Genomic DNA, 6,000 nt, shown 5'->3' with positions numbered 1-6,000 from the left:
GGGGCTCTGCAGGTAGGCCAGGGGTTCTATCAGACCCCCCGCATCTCGGCTTGTTCGGCCCCACCGGCCCTCCCATGAGACCCTTCCAACAGGAAGTGACCAGATGTGTCAGTGCCCGGTCCCCTCAGAACGGCTGACTGTGGGGACTCAAACACCCAGCACCAAAGGGAGCCGGCCAGAGAGAAGTTTCCCCTGGGGCGAGAATTCCCAGGAAAGGGGAGAATAAAGGTTCAGTTCATTGGGAAGCAGCTAGTCTGACTCCACGCCCAACTTCCAGAGATGGAAGACAAGGCCGGCAGCCACAGGCAGGGGAATCTGCTGACCCTGCCCGGTTAGCTGGAGGGGGCTGGCTGCTCCTTCTGGAACTGGAACCCCGGCTTCCTAAAGATGTGCTTCCCCGGGGCTAGAGCAAGAGTGCTGCGGGGAGGGTGCCTGCCTTGGTCTTCTCAAGCCTGCCAGGAGCGAGCCCCGAGCACAGCCACACGTGGCCCCCAAACAAAGCAAAAGACCCTCTCGAGCACCCGAGTGCGTGAGGGCGTCATTCCTGGTGCTGTGTGGTTGCGCTGTATTCATGTACACACTCCATGACCCCTTCCTGTCCTCGGACGTCTGGCCTGGCGCCAGCCACGGGTTGTTGGGCAGTGCAGCAATGAGCATGGGCTGCACGGCTGCTTTCTAACGGCTGTTTTTTGGGGGGAGGCAGGAGTAATGACAGAGGGTCTCCGTTGGTCCGTGACTCCCGGGTTCTTCAATGTTTTTCAAGAAAGAAAATATTGAGTAATAAAAATGCTCAGACTCAGAAAGCAGAGAAGTTCCCTGGAAAGCAGAAGAGAGAGGGAAAGGAGACCCCCAGGTGGGGGATGTAGGCAGACAGGGAGATCAGAAAGGCAGTGAATTCCTTGGGCGTAGTGAAACCAGCTGGCCGGAAGGAAGTCGGACCACCTTGTGGATACCGGAAGCAAGACTTGATAAGGCCAGAGAAGGCGCGACCCACCCTCGGAGAGGCTCCAGCAGGAACAAAGGTCAAGAAAAGGGGTTTTCAAGGAGGACCATCCCAACCCTAACCCCGCCCCCTGGCAACAACCCTAGCAACAGAGTGTTACCTGGCTGGAAGCCCCACATGGGGCAGAGTGCAGAAACCCTATAAAAGCCACCTGGACAAAGGAAGGGTGCTCACGTGCTGCCTGGGCCCATGTCGCCGAGCACAGGTGTCACCTGCGTCTCCCCTTTGGAGAGTGTGTGGGGGCTCTCTCCGCCTTTGGAGAAGCCTGCATTCTCTCGAGTGCGTTTCTCTCACTTTCTCTCCCTCCTTCCCCTTTCTCAAAACCTCCAAATAAAATCCATTTTTACCTCACTGCTTGTCAACTCCTGAAACTGCTTTCTGTGAGAAAGACAAGGACCCAGGGACCCTGGGGAAGGCCTAAGGCCTAGGGCTGACATTCCGTTCTCGCAAAGAGCAGTTCCTCGCTCCAGCCTGAGTCTGCAGCTCCCGGAGAAATCGGGTGGTGGGATCAACTCCCGTGCCAAGAAGACCAAGCGGACGTCAGGTGTGGTCTGACGGCCACCTCGTGGCGCTGGCGGGAAGCAAGGTCTGTGCTCCACAGGGGCTTGTCACAGACTTTATCAGTCCCAGTCTCCCCAGCCGCTCCCTATGGCAAAGGCAGATTGGGAGACAGTGACTCTCTCGTCTCTCCCTTCCAGACGCCACCTGTGGGAGCCCAACTTCTTAAGGAGAAACTTCGTATAGGACTAAGTTCACTACTGCTCTTGTGGGGGTTTGACTGGGACGCTGGGTCTTTGTGTTGCAGGAAGTCAAGGTAAGGGCTTGTTGGCAGGCCCCTTGGATGAAAGTTGGGCTCTTTGCTCTTCTTATCCGTTGACAAGAACAGAGGGATGCCCAAAGTGCCTTGGGTATTTCCCATTATCTGGCCTCCAGGTGAGCCTACGCTTTGGGCAGGACTCCATGTTAGACAGTTGCTGACTCTGCTTATCAGAAAGAGCCCAGGGAACTGCAGGAAGCCAAAACTGTAGGCTAGGACAGTATGAAACGGGACTGCTTCCGGCAGCTGGCAAGAGGGAAACGGAAACTTCCTCTGTCAGTGGGACTGCCAGGTCACACGGTATAGCTCTATTTTAGTTTTTTTTTTTCCTTAGGAATCTCCTATTTCCCACAGGGGTTGAACCACACACAATGCCACCGGAAGTGGGAGAGGCAAGAGCTCCTTTGTCACCACGTCCCCACCAGCACTGGGTATTTCTGGACTTTTGATCCACACTATTTTCACTGAGTGAAATGATACCTCCTCGTTGTCCTTCAACTGGACTTTCCCTAATAAGAAGTGACAATGAACACTTTCCCGTGTCTGCTGGCCCATGTCTGACCAGAGAAGTGTCTATTCATTTTCTCTACCCAGTTTTTATAGGATTACTGGATTTACTGATGTTGATATTTGTGAATGCTTTGTGTACCTTGGATATTAGCCCTTTATGTAACTACCGTATATGGACACCTTCTCCCACTTTTAGGGGTCACTCCTGCTAGTACTTGGGGAACCGTATGCAGTATTGGGGATGGTTCCAGGGTTTGTTTCATGCAAGTTGAACTCTTTACCACTGACCCGCTGTGCAGATAGGGGCAAGGAGAACAGGAAGCAGAGCTTGTCCATTTGTTGTAATGTGTGTTCACTTAATCAAGCACACGGAGACAATCGGCAGTGGGGGAACAAGGAGGTCAAGGAGGTCTTTATTACTGTTAGGACGCGGATCGTGATCTCCCTTTAACGACAAAGAGACTCCAGAGACTGCACACAGCAAGCAAGGTTTATTGTAAGACTGGCTAGCCAGGGTCGAGCCGCCTACACAGACACGCAGGTCAGATAGGTGAGGCAAGACCCCGAACTTCTTCAAAGAGGATCTTATATAGGCCTTCACTGGCCGTTACAGCAAAGCCCGTGCATTTCATAGCCAATAGATTTGTAACAACATATATTTTCGTAACCAATCCATTTAAAAGTACATCACTCCTTAGCCTATAGATTCAAACGTCAGCATTTACATACATAGGCATTGTGGCTAGTGGGCATCTGGTAACTCGACCTGGCTCCCTTTGATTCTCAGCTCTGTATTCTGGTGGAGGTGGATAAGGGAAAAGTTCCTAACAGAGGTAACAGATAAGGAAGGCCCAACAAATGGTTTCCGAATTTACATCCCAACAGGGAAGAGTCAACAAAAGGTTTCAGAATTTACATCCCAATAAGGAATGGTTTCACTCTAAAGCTCTGCTAGGGTGGGGGCAGGAAAGGGAGAGTTACTAATTAGTAGAGTTTTAACTCTGGAATCTCCCTCGGGGTTCCAAGGGACCTTACAATTACACCCTCTGATCAGACTTAGGCCAGGCAAGTGTCTGAAGCCTTAGACAAAGCTCAGGGGTCCCGGAGCCTGTTTGTATTGGGCATTACTGCTAACTCATCATTACTTGGCTTCACGCTCAGAAAACACGAGGGGGCCCTTATCAGAAGGCCACAGGGTTTTTCCTATAATCAGCATTTTCTTAGCACAGGGCGGGGAAGTTCATCCCCAGGAAGAGATCTTTTAAAGTTTTCTGGGCTCTGGAGCAATAGTATAGCAGGTAGGGCATTTGCCTTGCATGCAGCCTATCTGGGTTCGATCCCCAGCATCTCATATGGTCCCCTGAGCACAGCAGCGCCAGGAGGAACCCCTGAGCATCGCTGCGTGTGACCCGAAACGCAAAATAAATAAATAAAAAATGTTAAAAAAATTTCATTACATCACCGTAACACTGTGAATCGCCTGGTAGAGAAGGTCACGAGGGAGGCCTGGGTGGAGAAGGTCCTGCTGGCTCCGAGGCTCCGGGAGAGGCCCAGCTCAGCATCCTCTCCTGCGCTGTAATGGCCACATTCTCAGACCATAATAAAGACATGCTCATCCACCCACATTTGTTAAAAAGGCATGAGGGGAGGGGAGGGTCTCAGCTTTTCTTTGGAATTCTGTTTCAGGAGGGCCCTCCCAGGACCTGGGAGCGTCCCTGCTTTATTCCCCTTCCTTTGTCTTTCCTCAAATAAAGTCTTAACTGAATTTAAAGTAAAAAGTATTTGCTCAAATGCTCTCTGGTCCCTTGTTTCAACTTCAACTGCTTGAGCAGAGCTGGGAGTAATTCCTGAACTCCCTGGCACATTCCCTTTCCTGCCCCATAGAAAAGCAGATACTGCATTACCTAATTTGAAACAATAAAGTTACAGGGATAGAAATAACACATGGCACTACACAAGGACAGACGGTGGGGCAAACGGATTAGAACTTTAGAACCGAGCACCCCAATGACAAACCCGCAGACGTACGAACAGCTAATTTTCAGATTATGGAGTTGAGTCCACGAAGTGGAGTAACAGCAAATGTTGGGAAAACTGGATAGTCACATGCACAAAAAAAAAACAAAACAAAGTTGGATCAGTCTGTGTCTCGTACTTTACACAAGTCAAACCAAACTGGATCAAAGGCCTGGGGATTAGACCAGATTTCATAACACACACTAAGGAAAATACAGGCAGGTCATTCCAGGATTTGGACCTCAAAGATTTTTTCAACATGATTCACTGGCAGAAACAAAAAGAAAAATGAACAAATATATATTTTTTAATTTTGCAGGGATTAAAAGGGTGATATGCGTTGGTGCTCAGGGCTTACTCCTGGCTCTGTGCTCAGCTATTACTCCTGGTGGGGCTCAGGGATCACACGGGGGTGCCAGGGATCAAACCTGGCAAGCAAGAGCTGACCTGTCATATTATCTCTCTGGTCCCTCAAAATAATCTTTCTCCCTCAGAGAGGTATATTTTGGGAAGGCACAAAGGGTCCCCTTCAATTAGAAAAGTTGAATAACATACTCAACGTCATACATGTTACTCATGTGATTGAGTAACTTGTCAAAAGAAGCCACTAAAAAAAGATTTAAATGTAGACTAGAACATTTACTTTTACTTAGTGGAGAGCTGACGTCAACAAAACTACAGGTAGGTATTTCAAAATAAAATCATAAAACACACTAAAGAAAATATAGGCAGATCACTCCAGGTTTCGGACCTCAAAGACGTTTTTAAGGGGCTGGAGAGATAGCACAGCGGGTAGGGTGTATGCCTTGCACGTGGCCGACCCGGGTTCGATTCCCAGCATCCCATAGGGTCCCCTGAGCACCGCCAGGAGTAACTCCTGAGTGCAGAGCCAGGAGTAAACCCTGTGCATCGCCGGGTGTGACCCAAAAAGCAAAAATAAATAAATAAATAATTGTTTTCAATAAAAACCACTTAAAGGGGCCAGGGTGATAGTACAGTGGGTAGGGCATTTGCCTTGCATGCGGCCGCCCAGGTTCCATCCCCGGCATCCCATATGGTCCCCCAAGCACTGCCAGGAGTAATTTCTGAGTGCAGAGCCAGGAGGAACCCCTGAGCATTGTTGGGTGTGACCCAAAAAGAAGAAAAGAAAAAAAAACCCACCGCCTTAAACTGGTGGTCTTTAGGCGGTCAGACCAGAAGACAAATTTGCAATTTTGATAAGAGCAAGTCACCTCTCCGCCCCCCCGCCCCCCCCCCTCCGTCCCCGCCCCCCCATTGCCTGCGAGCCAGGGACGTGCCCTACCTGCTGTACTTTTGCTTTGGCCCCACCTACAGTTCCTTCAATGACATCGTCGCGTTCCTGGAAAACACTGCATATACAAGCCCCCACTACCAACCAACAAATGACAAAGGTTCCCAGCTCTCAGCACCGCCAAGGAAAGGAAAGCACAGCTGGCTTCCCTGATGCACCTGGTTTCTCCCGGATGGCCTTCCTCCCAGTCTAGTGAAGGTGTGCTGGGCAGGTAAAACGAAAGAGGCGGTGGCAGGAATTCAAGCCAACCGCAGGATGGGTGGATTTAAAAACCAGAGAAGATACTTTCCATGTAGAACCACTTGTATGTAAATTTCATGACTTCATCTTTTCTAACAGCTG

This window comes from Sorex fumeus, unplaced genomic scaffold (genome assembly GCF_029834395.1).
Source record: "Sorex fumeus unplaced genomic scaffold, SorFum_2.1 ptg000177l, whole genome shotgun sequence".
Classification (NCBI taxonomy): domain Eukaryota; kingdom Metazoa; phylum Chordata; class Mammalia; order Eulipotyphla; family Soricidae; genus Sorex; species Sorex fumeus.
This window is presented reverse-complemented; position numbering follows the sequence as displayed.